The sequence below is a fragment of the Somniosus microcephalus genome, chromosome 2 (assembly GCF_052327205.1).
Source record: "Somniosus microcephalus isolate GS21.2 chromosome 2, FLI_Smic_1.0, whole genome shotgun sequence".
NCBI lineage: Eukaryota > Metazoa > Chordata > Chondrichthyes > Squaliformes > Somniosidae > Somniosus > Somniosus microcephalus.
Window position 1 is genome coordinate 336,205,279 of NC_140988.1, and position 18,419 is coordinate 336,223,697.

Genomic DNA, 18,419 nt, shown 5'->3' on the forward strand with positions numbered 1-18,419 from the left:
GCGCTGCTAGAACTTACTTCCTTGGTTGCCCACTGGAAACCTGCCACAACACTGTCCTTTATTTCATTCAGGTACTGAACTCCTGTGGTAACGTCAACCAAGATATTGGGGCCTGTGCCGTCAGGTCCAAAGCACCAGATCTTGCGAGCCTCGGAAACATCCCACTCATGTTTCTCAGCAAGGTACCTGGCTCGCTGCTTCAACTCCTGACGAATAGACACTTCCCCCTTGTCAATGTCCTCAGCCAGGCCATCTGGGAAGGGGCGGACCTTCATGTATAGCCTATTGTGCTTGTTTGGATAGACACAGCTGGCTTGACTCTTCACTTACTGTCTCACAGTAAGACACAACTGGGTCAGATTTCTGTTAAGAGAAAATGACATGGTCAGAAGACAATACAGAAAGTTAACAGATAGGTAATCCTCATTCAACAGTTAACATTCTACAATAGAATTGTAAATCAGTAACTTCGCTGTTCGACAGTCCAACTAACTTGTGTTAACAAGCCTGGAGCGCAGAGAGAAGAGAACAGTTAAAATACACTTTCACCCCACCCAAAAATACTAAAGCCCCTGGGTAACTGATTATCACTCAAGTCCATACGCAATGAGATTTGTCAACGTTCAATTCAAAATGGAGAAATTACTTTTTTTTTTGTGCAAAATAATCATCCCTTTAAAGCCTTTTCTCCAATTTCTCCTCATATTAGTTGAAGAGGTAACCCGCTGCCAGACAACTTCCTTTGATCCTTGAAACAAGCGGTTAGGTTAACAAGCACAGGCTTGGGATGACCTCCAACGTGTGAAGATACTGAAAAAGTGTAGAGATGTGAGTGAGAGCAGAGAGAGCGAGCCTGAGGAGAAACAGTGCGAGAGGCCAGCAGATAAAAGCGGGAGAACCGGCAGCAAAGAGCGCGAGGCTGAGGGCAAGTCAGAGTCTTGCACGGAACACGAAGAATTTCAAAAGTGATGTCACTGCTGCGGAGGGAGCGGATTGGTGGGTAACAGGCAAGTGTTCGTTTGTTTCATTAAATTGTTTTTTCACTTGATGGTAATTTCCATTGGTTTTTTAGATTGATAGATATCAATTCCAGTGCTTTTAGTTAACTATTTTAGTAGCTCAGCCTTTTAGAAGTCAGTCCCTGAGTTTTATAGGTCAGTTTCTCAGCGTCTTACATTTTTAAAAGTCCAGTGTCAAGTGTTTTAGTGGTCATGGTCTCCGTGATTTAGAGGTCAGTGGATTGACTACCATGGCAGGCCAGTGGAGTCCCAATGCATGCGCATCCTGTTCTACGTGGGAACTCCAGGACACTTCATGCATCCTGGATAACCATGTGTGCAGGGCGTGCCACCAGTTGCTCAAGCTCAGAGTTTCGAATTTTTTTGAATACTGGGGAGGGGGACGACTCCTTGGAGGAATGTAGTAAGAATCAACGCCCTGGCACCCCAGGAGATTTGACTGCACACGGGGGGGGAAAAAAAAAAAAAAGAGTAAAATTGTAGTAGCCATAGGGATTCGATAGTTAGGAGCATAGACGGGTGTTTCTGTAACCGCAAACATGATTCCTGAATGGTATGTTGCCTCCCTGGTGGCAGGTTAAAAAAAATCACCAAGCGGGTGCAGAGCAATCTGTGAGGGAAAGGGGAACAGCCAGAAGTCCTCCATGTTGGAACCAATGACATGGGTGGAAAACATGTTGCAGTCCTTTAGGCAGATTTTCAAGAGCTAGGAAAAAGATTTAAAAAAGGACCTCAAAAAAGGCAGTAATTGCAGGATTCTCAGGATTACTCCTGGTGCCACATGCTAGTGAGTATAGAAACAGGAAGATAGTGTAGGTAAATGCGTGGCTGGAGAAGTGGTGCAGGGGGTAGGGTTTCGGACTCTTGGGGCATTGAGACCGGTTCTGGGGGGGGGGGGGGGGGGGGGGGGAGAGATGGGGCACCTATACAAGATGGACTGGTTGCACTTGAACAGAGCTGGGACCAAGGTTCTTGCCGAGAGCTTAACGAGTACCGTTGGGGAGAGTTTAGACTAAATTTAGCAGGGGGGGGGGGGGGGGGGGGGGAACCAGAAAATAGCAGAAAGGAGCAGCAGTGAGATCGGAGGACAGGGAGATATAAGCAGCAGTAAAATTAGAAATATCCCAAAAACTGCAAGGACCAGATTGAGAAAAATAGCAAAACTGACGATGGAGGTATTAAATTGTACGTCATTGTCCATAGTGTAACTAATAAGGTTGGTGAGCTGCAGGCACAAGTTGCCACATGGGATTATGATGTGGTTGCGTTAACAGGGACATGGCTCAAACAAGGCCAGGAATAGGTTCCTGATATTCCTGGTTACCAAGTATTCAGGAATGATAAAGAAGGAAACAGAGGAGGGTGTGTGGCAGTATTGATTAAGGATGATGTTACAGTTCTAAATAGAAAGGATATGCTAGATGGTTCTAGGACTGAATCTACTTGGTTTTAATTACTGTACCCCAATTTAGACTGGGAAAAACAGTGCTAAGGATAGGGGAGGAGAGGAGTTTCTGAAGTCATAGAGTTATACAGCACGGATAGAGGCCCATCGTGTCCGCGCTGGCCATCAAGCCCCGTCTAATCTAATCCCATATTCCAGCATTTGGTCCGTAGCCTTGTATGCTATGGCATTTCAAGTGCTCATCCAAATGCTTCTTGAATGTTGTGAGGGTTCCAGCCTCCACAACCCTTTCAGGCAGTGAGTTCCAGACTCCAACCACCCTCTGGGTGAAAAAGTTCTTTCTCAAATCCCCTCTAAACCTCCCGCCCTTTACCTTGAATCTATGCCCCCTAGTTATTGACCCTTCTACTAAGGGAAAAAGCTCCTTAGTATCCATCCTATCTATGCCCCTCATAATTTTGTACACCTCAATCATGTCCCCCCTCAGCCTCCTCTGCTCCAAGGAAAACAAACCCAATCTGCCCAGTCTCTCTTCATAGCTGAAGCGCTCCAGCCCCGGTAACATCCTGGTGAACCTCCTCTACACCCTCTCCAACGCGATCACATCCTTCCTGTAGTGTGGCGACCAGACTGCACACAGTATTCCAGCTGTGGCCTAACCAGTGTTTTATACAGCTCCATCATAACCTCCTTGCTCTTATATTCTATGCCTCGGCTAATGAAGGCAAGTATCCCATATGCCTTTTTTACCACCATATCCACCTGTTCCGCCGCCTTCAGGGATCTGTGTACTTGCACACCCAGATCCCTCTGACCCTCCGTCTTGCCTAGGGTCTTACCATTCATTGTGTATTCCCTTGCCTTGTTTGTCCCCCCAAAGTGCATCACCTCGCACTTTTCCGGGTTAAATTCCATTTGCCACTGTTCCGCCCATCTGACCAACCCATCTATATCGTCCTGCAGACTGAGACTACCCTCCTCGCTATTTACCACCCTACCAATTTTTGTATCATCCGTGAACTTACTGGTCATACCTTTTACATTCATATCCAAGTCATTAATGTAGACCACAAACAGCAAGGGACCCAGCACCGATCCCTGTGGTACCCCACTGGCCACAGGCTTCCAGTCACAAAAACAACCTTCGACCATCACCCTCTGCCTTCTGCCACTAAGCCAGTTTTGTATCCAATGTGCCAAGGCACCCTGGATTCCATGGGCTCTTACCTTCTTGACCAGTCTCCTGTGCGGAACTTTATCGAAGGCCTTACTGAAATCCATGTATACCACATCCACTGAGTTACCCTCATCCACACACCTAGTCACCCCCCCAAAAAATTCAATCAAATTAGTCAGACATGATCTTCCCTTGACAAAGCCATGTTGACTATCCCTGATTAATCCTTGCCTCTCCAAGTGGAGACTAATTTTGTCCCTCAGAATTTTTTCCAATAATTTTCCTACCACTGATGTTAGGCTCACTGGCCTGTAGTTCCCCAGTTTTTCCCTACTCCCCTTCTTGAATAATGGTACTACATTAGCGGTTCTCCAGTCCTCTGGCACATCCCCTGTGGCCAGTGAGGTTCTGAATATATGTGTTAGAGCCCCCGCAATCTCTTCCTTTGCCTCACACAGCAGCCTGGGATACATTTCGTCCGGGCCTGGGGATTTATCCATTTTTAGGCCTGCTAAAACCACCAATACCTCCTCCCTCTCGATGTTAATATGTTCGAGCATATCACAGTCGGCCCCCGCCCTATTTCTATGTCTACATCGTCCCTCTCCATAGTGAAAACAGATGCAAAAAATTAATTTAGAACCCCTCCTACATCTTCCGACTCCACACACAGATTGCCAATTTTGTCCCTAATGGGCCCTATTTTTTCCCTAGTTATCCTCTTACCCTTAATATACTTATAAAACATCTTAGGATTTTCCTTTATTTTGCTCGCCAGTGTTATTTCATGGCCCCTCCTTGGATCTCCTAATTTCTTTTTTAAGTATCCCCCTGCAATTTTTGTACTCCTCTAGGGCTTCCTCCATCTTTAGCCTTTTGTATCTGCCAAAAGCCCTCCTTTTTTTTCTAATCCATTCTCGTATATCCCCTGACATCCAAGGTTCCCTGTGGTTTTTGGAACCACCCTTGACCTTTACGGGAACATGTTGCCATTGTATGATCTCAATCTCCCTTCTGAAAGCCTCCCATTGCTCCGATGCGGATTTTCCTACAAGTAGCTGATCCCAGTCCATTTTGGCCAGATCCTGCCTTATCCTATTAAAATCGGCCTTCCCCCAATTTAGAACCTTTATTTCCGGCCCATCCCTGTCCTTTTCCATGACCACCTTAAATCTCACCATATTATGGTCACTGTCACCAAAGTGCTCACCTACTAGCACTTCTTCCACTTGGCCGGCCACATTCCCTAGAATTAGGTCCAGTACCGCCCCCTCTCTTGTAGGACCTTCTACATGCTGGCTCAAAAAGCTCTCCTGGATGCACTTTAAGAATTCTACACCCTCTGTGCCTTTCACACTCTGACTATCCCAGTTAATATTGGGGAAGTTGAAATCCCCCATTATTATTACCCTATTATTTGCACATTTCTCTGAGATTTGCCTACATATCTGTTCCTCTATCTCCCCCTGACTGTTTGGAGGCCTATAGTACACTCCCAGCAAAGTGCTTGCCCCCTTCTTGTTTTTAAGCTCCACCCATATGGCCTCATTAGAGGAACCTGCTAATATGTCATCCCTCCTTACTGCAGTAATTGACTCCTTAATTAATATTGCGACACCCCCTCCTCTTATACCTCCCCCTCTGTCTCGCCTGAAGATTCTGTACCCCGGAATATTGAGCTGCCAGTCTTGCCCCTCCCTCAACCATGTCTCCGTGATAGCAACAATATCATACTCCCATGTGTTTATCAACACCTTCAGTTCATCCACCTTATTTGCAAGACTCCTTGCATTAAAATAGATGCCATCCAGCCTTGCCCTTGTATATTTGCCCTGTCTACCAAGCCGACTTGTTTTTTTCTCTATAATTGGCAGCACATCACCCCCTATTTCAGCTCCCCTCTGTATCCCATCCCCCTGCCAAGTTAGTTTAAACCCCCCCCAAACAGTGCTAGCAAACCTCCCCGCAAGGATATTTGTCCCGCTCTGGTTCAGGTGCAACCCGTCCGACTTGTACAAGTCCCACCTTTCCCAGAAGCAGGCCCAGTGATCCAGGAAACTAAAACCCTCCCTCCTGCACAAACTCTTTAGCCACGCATTCATCTATTCTATCCTCCTATTCCTATACTCACTAGCACGTGGCACTGGGAGTAATCCAGAGATTACAATCTTTGAGGTCCTGTTTTTTAATCTGCTACCTAGCTCCCTAAATTCTTGATGCAGGACCTCATCCCCCTTCCTACCTATGTCGTTGGTCCCAATGTGGACCACGACCTCTGCCTGCTCACCCACCCCCTTAAGAATGCCCTGTAGCCGCTCCTGTACAGGAGAACTTCCTTGATCAATGTCTCCAGTCCAACAAGGAAGCAGTGTTGGATCTGGTTCTGGGAAATGAAGTAGGGCAAGTGGAGTGTGTTACAGTAGGAGATTATCTAAGCAACAGTGACCACAGCATAATTCGGTTTAGACCAATTATGGAAAGAGAACAGAAAATATCGAAGGTAAAAGTGCTCTAGAAAACAGTTCATGTTACGCAAAAAAAATATACTAGAGGCCCAGAGACTCCCACTGCAGGGCTCGAATCATACAGCCACTCAGGAGATTACACATGTTTTAAATACAATACATACTGCACACCGTAGTTTGCCAGAAACAATGAAAAATGCTCCCTCTAGACACAACTCAAGCTCAGAGAAAGAATCTACACCCGTATGGATAGGTAGTTTTGGTCATTTATAATCCATTATAGTTGGGTAAAGATTATATATATTTTTTAAATTAAAAACACAAATCTATTTCTCTTTCCAAACAATTCTATAGCCAGTGGGTAGAATTAGTTTTTGGGGTGTCTCAAACAATAACCCCTGCTGAGGAAGTGAAGAATTGAAATCTACATAACAAGTGTACAAATGGGCATTTTCACAACTCAACTGGGCATAGTGTGACAATATCATACACTGATCATTACACTTTACTGAATTGGTTCATCAAGTTAGAACTATCCCAAAAAAATGACAGAAATGAAAGTTCTGTGAATGAAATGTGAAGAGATCTCCTGCCAAATTAATTAGAAGATTGACAAGCTGGATCCAAATTCAGGAAGTTTATTTTAAAATCTTAATATTTTGTTTGTAGCATATTATCATCCTCCATGTTCACAAGTCAGCACAGAGGCCCATGAGCTACATGTTTACTATCAGCAGCCACTTTAGAGTGTAGACTATCAGAGAATACACAGAAGTATACATGACTGCATGGTCAGAATTTTAACCCACCGATCTCCTCCGTTTCTCACTATCAAGCGTAAAAATAAATTGGAGAAGAGCTAATTTATTTAAGGGGGGACCTAGCACAGGTAGACCAGAAAAGGCGATTGCAGGGTAAAGCAGTAACCGAGCAATGGAGGGCATTCAGGGAAGAGATAGTTCAGGTACAAACTAGCTTTTATTCCTTTGAATGGAAAAAGTAGGGCATCCAAAGCTAGTGCGCCCTGAATGACAAAGGAAATAAAAGTTAAAATGAAACAGAAAAAGGAGGCTTATGACACATGCCAGGAGCAAGATTTGAGTTAATAACCATCAAGATTATGGAAAGTACAGGAGGGAATTGAAAAAGTTAATATGGGGGGGGCAAACAGAGGTTACAAGAAATGATTAGCATGCAACCTTAAATTGACCTCAAACATTTTATAAACATATAAAGTGTAGGAGGTTAGCTAGGGAAAAAGTTGGGCCTAGTAAGAACCCAAAAGGGAAATCTTCATGTAGAGGCAGAGGACATGGCTAAAGTATTAAATGAGTATTTTCCATTTGTCTTCAAAAAGCGGATGACATGAAGGTTACACTAAAAGAGAGGGAAATTATACAGGATAGTAATAGATAGAGAAAACATACTAAAAAGATTAGCATTACTGAAAGTTAGTAAGTCACCTGGTCCGGATGGAATGCATCCTAAGCTCCTGAAAGAAGAAATAGAAGAGATATTGGTCACAATCTTTCAATCCTCATGGGATACAGGAGTAGTGTCGGAGGATTGGCGGGCTACTAATGTTATACCACTATTCAAGAAAGGGAGAGGGATAAACCAGGAAATTACAGACCAGTCAGCCCAACATCGGTGATAGGGAACATGATGTGGAGATGCCGGTGTTGGACTGGGGTGGACAAATGTGAGAAGTCACACAACACCAGGTTATAGTCCAACATCTTTATTTGAAATCACCTGACTTCACCTGACGAAGGAGCAGCGCTCCGAAAGCATGTGATTTCAAATAAAGCTGTTGGACTATAACCTGGTGTTGTGTGACTTCTCACATTGGTGATAGGGAAGTTATTGGAAATCAGTATCGGGGACAAAATAAACTGGATTTGGAAAGGATTGGGTTAATCAAGGAGAGCCATCATGGATTTGTTAAAGGCAAATCATGTCTGACTAACTTGATTGAATTCTTTAATGAGGTAACAGAGGTTGATCAAGGTAGTGTAGTAAATGTATATATGGACTTTTGGAAGGCATTTGACAAAGTGCCAGAGTTGGCTTATTAAGAATATGCAATTAAAGGGAAAGTGGCAGTATGGATCTGGAATTGGCTCAGTGACATGAGGATGGATGTTTTTCAGACTGAGAGGTGGTTTGCAGTGGTGTTCCCCAAGGGACAGCTTTGGGTCCATTACTCTTTGTAATTTTTATAAATGACCTAGACTTGGGTGTAGAGAGCACCATTATCAAGTTTGCAGATGACACAAAATTTGGCAATGTAGTAGACAGTGATGAGGATAGTTGTAGACTTCAGGATAGCATTGACAAGATGGTGAAATGGGCAGAAGCATGGCAGATGGAGCTCAATGCAGAGAAGTGTGAAATGATGCACTTTGGGAGGACTAATAGGGAGAGTATACTATAACTGGCACAATTTGAAAAGTGTAGATGAGCAGAGATCTTGGTGTCTATATATTTCATTTAGTTCATATTGCCTCTCCTTATTCATCCTAACAAAATGTATTACTTCACATTTCTCTGCGTTATTTCATCTGCCATGTGTCTGCCTGTTTCACCAGTCTGTCAATATCCTCATAGTTTACTACATTTCCAAGTTTCATATCGTAAAACGTTGAAATTATGCCCTGTGTACCCAAGTCCAGGTCATTAATATCTCAAAAAGAGCAGTGGTCCCAATACTGACCCCTAAGGAACACCACTGTATACTTTTCTTCAATCTGAAAAACCGTTCACCACGATTCTCTGCTTTCTGTCCCTCAGCCAATTTTGTACCCATGCTGCCACTTTTTAAATACCTCCTCTTTATCTATTTTTATTCTATCCAATATTGCAACCGCATCCTCCTTTACTGCTACATTGAGAGCATCCTCTTCTATAGTGAAGACAGATGCAAAATACTCATTTGATACCTCATCCATGTCCTCTGCCTCTTTAAGAATGTCCCCAATTGGCCCCACCCTTTTATTATTTGTGTTTAACAGACTTTTGGGTTCCCTTTTATGTTAGCCACAAATCTATTCTCATACGCGCTCGTTGGGAGATAGCAATACTCCCTTTAAGTGGTGATCAGGACACATGCTGTATTTTACATCAAATTCAAACAGATCTACACACAGTCCCCCAACCAAAACCTGGTTAACTATTTGTAGGACAGATTTTCTTTTCAATTGTTAGCTCTCAAAAGAGCATATCCCGAACCATCTGTAACTATGCAGATGTGCATCACTTTAATAGGTACCTTGATGGGGATGCAGGCATGGTCTTCTTCAAGATCCTTCAAACAGATTTCCAAATGCAGCTCACCAGCAACGATGTGTTCACCAGACTCTTCAATGATGCACTACAAGATTTATAGAGTCAAGTTACTGAATTTCAAATCCTTTACATCAACCCCCTCCACAGCCATATAACCTGGCCCCTGACCCAAGCTTTACATCAACCCCCTCCACAGCCATATAACCTGGCCCCTGACCCAAGCTTTACATCAACCCCCTCCACAGCCATATAACCTGGCCCCTGACCCAAGCTTTACATCAACCCCCTCCGCAGCCATATAACCTGGCCCCTGACCCAAGCTTTACATCAACCCCCTCCACAGCCATATAACCTGGCCCCTGACCCAAGCTTTACATCAACCCCCTCCACAGCCATATAACCTGGCCCCTGACCCAAGCTGTTCTAACTCTCCAAGGAGATGCACAAGTGCCCCAGAAAGCGCTCTCTCCTCCCCCAGCCCCGCAAGAAAAGATTTGGCCTCTGGCCCAGTGCTTTTTAGATATCAGGAAACAAATTTACACTCCATGATGTACTCGTTGCATATCTGGAATCCGCATACTACAGTTAAAGGAGACGAAATTACAGGATTGTGAAGTATTTGAGATACTGCAACACCAAGTTGGTTCTAAATGATCTAACAAGTCCTGAAAACTCCAGGAGGAATCCCAGACCTAACAAATGACTGGGGCTTGCTCTGTGCACTGATTGTTCTTGTAATCAATACAGTTGACAAATATAAGTACAAACAGGCACACTGAGCAGCAGCCCAACAGAAGTAACAGGGTCTTTATAAAAAGGGGAATAGGCAGTGCTTTTACACTGATGCTCGTTTATTTTGGATCACAGGAAATAGACATTTGTGGAAGGGCTTCCTGCATTTACAATATTAAAACACTCTCCCATATTCTGGCGGCAGACATCAGGCCCCCACGATCCAAAATAAACAAGTGCCATGAATGAAGAGTTAGTGACATTTTAAAACAAAATGACAATGGACTGATAATGGGGGATCCATCAGGCTGCCAGCTGTTGGCCACTCAATGTGATTTATAGTGTTCGCCAAAGCCCTTTATTCGGAGAAAGACTTTGAGAATAAAATTCAACTTTGGCAGGGGCATAAAACAGGCGGTATCTGATCAGCCATCCGTTTTACACCCCGCCAACTTTTCTTTCCATCGACTTCAATGGAAAGGAAAATCAGGCGGGCGATCCACTTTTTGGACCCCTGCCGAAGTTGAATTTTACCTACCTTCTCTTTTCCCCCCAATGGTCAGGAAGATTCTATATTTCTTGCCACAGAATTACAAGAGCTCTGGGTTTAGTTAACAGAAGAACTGCATTGCAAGAGGTTTGGGCATACAATGTTCAGATTCCAGGGCTACTGTCTTCAAGTGAACAAGTTAGCAAATTGCATTCATATGATGGCTTAATTCTGCAACAATGCTTAAACAGTGCTCTCAAAGCCCATTATATTCTCTACGGAGTAGCGCAAATGATCTCTAGCAGAAAGTAGCAATCCCGTGTTTCAAGATGTATTCTGCACTGCTGAGGAGCACCACTCAGCACTCACCACCACTCATAATGTGCTGCTCATAAGGTTAGCGCTATAAAAATATTCGTGTTTATTTTGTTCCCATGCCCTCATCTCATTAAACCCACATTCTGCTCCCTCAAACCCAATCATTATACTGAGCACCAGCTTCCCTTCATGGCCCCCAGGTTGCTTGATACTACAAGTGATTCTCCTCAGGCACTGTCCCCCTCCCTTTCCAACACCCTTGCCCTCAAAAACCCTACCCTTAACCCCTCTGTCCTAGCAAACTATCACCCCATCTCCAACCTCTTTCCTTGAAAAAGTCCTTGACTGCAATAAATGAGTTACAAATTATGATCAGTAAATCAAGGTTCCACTGTTAATTAAGTTTAAACACACAAGATATACAATGGTGTCAATGAAATGTCTATAACTTGGTCACATTATGGTCTGTGGTCTTGTGTTTCGGATGGACCAGTTTCTATCCAGATCCAAGGTTCAGAATGAACAATCGTTCATTTTATCTCATTACATTAGTTTTGAGACTAAGATACTGGTGGCCTTGTCCTCTATGTATCGGATCTATATGACATGTGATAGTAGGTTTTAACTTAATCACCCCATATCCACTATCTAGACACAAACCTCTGAATGGGCTTCCGGTAAAGGTATTCCTTCTTGCCTAGTGTGTAGTTGGGTCCCATGATACGCACTCTCTGACCAGTCGATACAACACCAGAAAACACACGGCCAAAGGCGTAAAAGCGCCCCTTGTCTGTTGTGGGTACCATTTTAGAGATGTACATCATCAGTGGAGCCTTAGGGTCACAGTTCTTAATACCTGTAGGAAACAATAGGCTTTATCTGAGACTAGGCCATGAAGAAAAATACTTTAAAACTTTTCCTTTGATCTCTACCTCTAGTTCCCCATGATTTATTGTTCGTTCTCTCCCTTTAAGCAACTATTGCAGGAATTGTCAAAGAGCATGACAAAAGCAGGGCACCATACTGCCGATCACTTTGAAAATCTGTCCAACTCCATGATCACCAGCATACAGAATCTGTTCCACTAATCATGAAGACATCAGTTCATCTTGGATATGGTTCCGGAGATATTAAAAGCTCTTCAATGTTTTTAAAGAAACAGTAATTTCTCATTCTGAGGCTGGTTAGCAAATGTTGACAGATTATCTGACCATGGAGGTTATCACAACTGAGCACAATTGTCCATACTTTTGCACATTCTGGTAGGAAGTTACTGGATAGCAATCAGGAGTGGGAACATTGTCAATTGTTCCCATCTTTGGTCCAGGGATTTTGAAACCAACTGTATTTGGTCCCAATAAAAACAGAAAATGCTGGAACTACTCAGCAGGTCACACCTGACCTGCTGACTGACCTGAGTATTTCCAGCATCGTCTGCTTTTATTTCAGATTTCCAGCATCCGCAGTATTTTGCCTTTGTATTGGTCCAAATCCTGCCCTGGCTGAGATCAGCTATTTTAGGACAGTCCAGAGGCTGAATCTGTAGTCTTCTTTAGTCACTCCTCCTAGTATTGCCTTCTTGGCTTGGCGTCCATTTTTGTCTGATTATGCTTCTGTGAAGCACCGTGGGATATTTTTTAATTAAAGGCGCTATATAAATGCAAATTGTTTTTGTTCTGTTCTGCATGGTTTCCTACCACACCAGGTGCACATTTACCCACTAACCCACTTTAGGAATGAAACAAGTTACTATGATATGGTCTTCCAATAAAATTATGTTCATAGCTATCTAGTTTCCTCTCAAATTACCTACATTGTAGTTGATGGCTCTTTCATGGATGTACCTTCCATTAGCACAGGCATTTTCAGACTCTGTCCTTTTATCACATGGTCCCTTCATATAAATGATCTCCACACAACATGCCAACACTTTCCACTCTTTTGCTGAAGATTCAAATTCTACAGTCAACAACTTTCTACATGCTCTCAGTGGATACAGCCTTCGTTGTTCTTGCAACTCAATAGCTGAACACTACACCTTGCTCACTTTTACACCCACTAATAGGGCAATGAAAATCCTGTCTTTAAAAGAATTGAAAAACAACTTCAAGTCTTATAAGAATCGATCAATCACCTCTTGCCACATGGCTCCACACTTACATCTTTGTGAACTGACACTTTTAACCACTACTCCAAATGAAACTCCACATCGTTATTACGAAAGCTGATTCCACAAAATTTGGATTTCTCTTTTACCCTCAATTTTCAATAATTCTCCATACAAGGGCCAAGCCCAAGGTCTGAATGGCCCCATATCTGAAGCTCTTCTAACACCTTCATACTCCACGATATAAAAACAAAAAAAGTCAGTCAACTGATCACTTTTAGCCTCCAACATCCCATTTGCAACTTTTTTCATCTTTCTTTTAGTCAATATTTCTTTCACCACGCCCCTGAATTTTTCTTCCCTTGTCAACAACACTAGTAGCTTTTGAAATCAAAACACGGGGAAAAATTGGGTTGCGCCCCCCGTCGGGGCGCTACTTTTACTTGGAACACTCCCATTGAAAATTGTGGCGCCACATGCTGCAGCGCCACACGCATCAGCACGTAGCGCCGCGGCCCTACAGGCCTCCCACCCCTGATTAAAGGGGAGGGGCCTAGTGCAGCACACACCGGGGCCCTGCTGGACCACCGGGGAGTGGGGTGCCGGCAAAAGAGCCCGGCACTCTGCCGGGCTGACCGATCGCGGCTAGCACCCTGCAGGAGGCGGCGAAAGGGGGCAGGTGCTGGCAGGCAGCGCGCCCCCCCCCCCCCCCAAAAAAGGCTGCCCAGCACCTGCCCTTTAATTTGCGCCGCCCCGGCCGCAAACACGGCATCCTGACCCTGTCAGACATAGCGTCCGGCAGTAGGTCAGGGGGTGCGAGCGAAGTTTGCGGCTGGGGCGCTGTGCACGGTGATGACGACATTGCCGAAGGCGCAGCGCCGCTAACCTCCTGCTGAATTTTGCGGGAGGAGCTAGCGGCGCTGCGCCCGGGCGCTAGGTGCTTTGCGCTCAGTTAGCGCCCCCCTCGGGGTGTTAACGAGAGACACAAAGCAACCCAATTTCCCCCCCACAATCTCCTATTCAATCTCAAGATCATAAAAGCTCATCTCTCATTTTAACAGGTTCTACAATCTCAAATGTGGTACCACCCATTCGTTATTTCCAGAACTCATTCGAAAGCACGGTGGCATAGTGGTTAGCACTGTTGCCTCACAGCGCCAGGGACCCGGGTTCAAATCCGGCCTCGGGTGACTGTCTGTGTGGAGTTTGCACATTCTCCCCGTATTTGCGTGGGTTTCCTCCGGGTGCTCCGGTTTCCTCCCACAGTCCAAAGATGTGCGGGTTAGGTTGATTGGCCATGATAAAAATTGACCCTTAGTGTTAGGGGGGATTAAATATGTGGGGTTACGGGGATAGGGCGAAAGGGGGCAGGTGCACAATTTATTTGCATTCCACATTGACAACCCGTTGTGTGAAGGAAGATCGCCCGGATTGGATTTTAATTGGCTTCAGTTGAAATTTTTAAGATGGCGTCCCTTTGTCTTGATTGCACCATGAGGGAAGAGCGATTCCTTTTATACCCTGCCAAACCCCTCCAGCTTATTTTTAAATGCCTCAGTCAGATCAACAAACATCTCATCTCCAGGGAATATAACCCAAAATTTACCCAGTCTCTCATCATAGAGAAGCCACTTCTTCTCAGGTACAATCTGATGGCCTTGGCTATCCAGTGGCTAGTCATCATATTGATCTGAAGTTGGGGTGCCCAAAACTGAACACAATATTCCAAATGTGCTCTGAATAAGCAATAGTACTTCCTTGCTTTTATATTCTAAATTTTGTGATGAGGTCAGCATCCCATCAACCTTTTGATTAGTTTTCTTGCAGGTGAGAAAACTATTCATGAATGCATGTAACTGGACCCCCAAATCCCTTTGTTCATCTACTCCTCCAGGGCTTCCCCATTTAGACCACATTGCCATGTTTGCATCCAAAGTGTACCACCTCACAACACGGTTACATTAAACTGTACGATTCTTTCTGCTCATTTTATCAATCCTACGTGATGCAAAAGAAAAATCAAAACACATGCATAGTGGCTTTATCACATCACGATGTTAAGTGTTTGACACAATGAACTAACTTTTGGATTGCAGACTATTATGATTACCTCACTGTATCACACAGTTCTATTAGTTTCCACAATTGTTTTTTAAAAATCTGGTTGTTAATATTTTATTTTTACACCCACACAATCTTCTTGCTCCTGGCAGGCTCTATAAATAGTAAATGTGCTCAAGATTCTCAGAGAAGGCTGATGGTGCTTTTAATTTTAAGGTTGCCCATTACATGAGAGGGGGTGGAATTGCTTTCCTTACCTGATTGGAAGGTTGAAGACTATAAAATTAATCTCAGTAGAGTTATACCTTATACTGCGCATATAAATGCAACCCATTCCTCAGATATAAAGGGATTCAGGGTAAAAAAAGATATGTTACAAAGGTTATTAATTACTCACAAAGCTAGGGGACGAATAAGCCTACCAAGCCTTTAGTAGAAATGGTCCAGCTAAGTAGCCTTTCCAAAGTAACTGTATTTTGTTGTTTAAACAAAAAACAAAATTGAGGTAGGAAACAAAAAAGGTGTTAGTTGGAATGCTCATCTATTTCAACACCTTTCAATCTTTTACGAGATTTATTTCACAGTAAACTTCTGGGGCGCTGCATACCCAGAGCAGCCTCATCATCAAGTGGTCCTTCATAGAGGAGCTCACACCGATATCTCTGAGCCATGACTGGCGAAGTTAAATGGATGGCAATCATCTGCAGCAGGGCTTCTCCTGCGGGCAACCAACGGCGTCACAGCCTAGGTAACCAAACACTATATTTAACTTTATCCTTTTCCGCCCCAAAACACATTCAGGATATAAACAAAAAGCAAAAGAAACTAAAGATGCTAGAAATCAAACAAAAACTGAAAACATTCAGCAGGTTAGTCAGCATTAGTGGAGAGAACAGATCAGTTCTGACAAAGGGTTCACACTGTAGATGTTAATTTATCTGTAGTTCTCACATCTAAGATTCAACTACTCAAACTGAAATAATAGGAGGTGGAGCGGTTCAAGGATGGATTTCCACAGCTTGGGGCCAATACTGCTGAAGGCACGACCGCCAATGGTGACGCAAAGGAAGTGGCAGATTCACAAGAGGCCAGAGTTGGAGGAACACAGTTCTTGGGAGGGTTGTAGGATGGAATAGATTACAGAGATAGGGTGGGGTGAGGCCATTGGGGGATTTGAATACGAGGATGAGAACTTTAAAAATCAGGGCGTTGCTGGACAGGGAGCCGAAGTAGGTCAGTGAGCACAGGGCTGATGGGTGAATGGGACTTGGTGCTAGTTAGGATACGGGCAAAGTTTTGGATGAGGTTAAGTTTAAGCAGGGTAGAAGCTGGGAGCACAGCCAGTACAGCATTGGAATAATAGAATCTGGAGGTTAAAAAAAAGCATGATGATTTCAGCAGCAGATGGGCTGAGGCAGAGCCGGAGATGGGCGATATTACGGAGATTACCTTTAGCAAAGGTTTGCCTTCCTTGTCTTCAGAGTCGAGCTTGATATCCAGCTTCTCAATCATTTTTGCAGTCTCCTCCTTCTTGAAATTCATGATGGCATCAAAGATCTGTGGACAGACAAAATACAGATGCAGCAGACAGCACGGGAAGAATCATAAAATGATACAGCGCAGGAGGCCCTTCGGCCCATCATGCCCACTCTTCGAAAAAGCTATTCAACTCCTCTGTTCTTTCCTCATAGCCCTGCAAATTTTCCCCTTAGAAACATAGAAGATAGGAGCAGGAGTAGGCCAGTCGGCCCTTCGAGCCTGCTCCGCCATTCAATGAGATCATGGCTGATCATCCAAATTCAGTACCCTGTCCCTGCCTTCTCCCCATATCCCTTGATCCCTTTAGCCTTAAGAAATATATCCAACTCTTGAATATATTTAATGAACTGACCTCCACCACCCTCTGTGGCAGAGAATTCCACAGGTTCACCACTCTCTGGGTGAAGAAATTCCTCCTCATTTCAGTCCTAAATGGCTTACCCCTTATCCTTAGACTATGACCCCTGGTTCTGGACTCCCCAGCCATCAGGAACATCCTTCCTGCATCTAGTCTGTCCAGACCTGACAGAATTTTATAGGTTTCGATGAGATCGCCTCTCAATCTTCTAAACTCCAGTGAGTATAAGCCCAATCGACACAATCTCTCCTCATACGTCATTCCTGCCATCCCAGGTATCAGCCTGGTGAATCTTCGCTGCACCCCTTCCATGGCAAGAACATCCTTCCTCAGGTAAGGCGACCAAAACTGCACACAATACTCAAGGTGTGGTCTCACCAAGGCCCTGTACAACTGTAGCAAGACATCCTTGTTCCTGTACTCGAACCCTCTTGCTACGAAGGCCAACATACCATTTGCCTTCTTAACCGCCTGCTGCACCTGCATGCTTACCTTCAGCGACTGGTGCACAAGAACACCTAGGTCTCTTTGCACTTCCCCTTCTCCCAATCTATTGCCATTCAAATAATAATCTGCCTTCCTGTTTTTGCCACCAAAGTGGATAACCTCACATTTATCCACATTATAGTGCATTTGCCATGTTTCTGCCCAATCACCCAACCTGTCCAAATCGTACTGGAGTTTCACGACATCCTCCTCGCAGCTTACCCTCCCACCCAGCTTTGTGTCGTCTGCAAATTTGGAGATATTACATCTAATTCCCTCGTCCAGATCATTAATATATATTGTGAACAGCTGGGGTCCTAGGACCGATCCTTGCGGTACCCCACTAGTCACTGCCTGCCACTCGGAAAACGACCCGTTTATTCCAACTCTTTGCTTTCTGTCCGCCAACCAGTTCTCTATCCAAGTCAATACCTTGCCCCCAATCCCATGTGCCTTAATTTTGCACGCTAATCTTTTATGTGGGACCTAATCGAAAGCCTTCTGAAAGTCCAAATACACCACATCCACTGGTTCTCCCTTATCTATTTTACCAGTTACATCCTCAAAAAATTCCAGTAGATTAGTCAAGCATGATTTACCTTTTGTAAATCCATGTTAACTTTGTCCGATCCTGTCACTGCTTTCCAAGTGCTCTACTATTACATCTTTTGTAATAGACTCTAGCATTTTCCCCACTACCGATGTCAGGCTTACCGGTCTATAATTCCCCGCTTTTTCTCTACCACCTTTTTTGAATAGTGGGCTAACATTAGCTACCCTCCAATCCATGGGTACTGTTCCAGAGTCTATCAAGTTCTGGAAGATGACCAGCAATGCATCTACTATTTCTAGGGCCACTTCCTTAAGTACCCTGGGATGTAGATTATCAGGCCCTGGGGATTTATCGGCCTTCAGTCCCATCAATTTTCCTAACACCATTTCCCTACAGATACTGATTTCTTTCAGTTCCACCC

General features: G+C 44.2%; 1 non-coding gene and 1 pseudogene across 2 annotated transcripts in view; both read right to left on the reverse strand.

Moving 5' to 3' along the window:
- The window catches only part of LOC147123612 (elongation factor 2-like), a 35,226-nt pseudogene that overhangs the window by 6,775 nt on the left and 10,032 nt on the right, over positions 1 to 18,419 (reverse strand). Inside the window, exons 8-13 of the transcript XR_015073476.1 lie at positions 16,504 to 16,619; positions 15,670 to 15,800; positions 11,555 to 11,750; positions 9,909 to 9,933; positions 9,338 to 9,439; positions 18 to 363 (exon numbers count right to left, since the gene is read on the reverse strand). The product of XR_015073476.1 is annotated as an elongation factor 2-like (transcript). The remainder of the gene's footprint in view (positions 1 to 17; positions 364 to 9,337; positions 9,440 to 9,908; positions 9,934 to 11,554; positions 11,751 to 15,669; positions 15,801 to 16,503; positions 16,620 to 18,419) is intronic.
- On the reverse strand, positions 6,724 to 6,855 carry LOC147123614 (small nucleolar RNA SNORA5). The gene has a single exon (XR_015075157.1). It is a non-coding gene; the product is annotated as a small nucleolar RNA SNORA5 (small nucleolar RNA).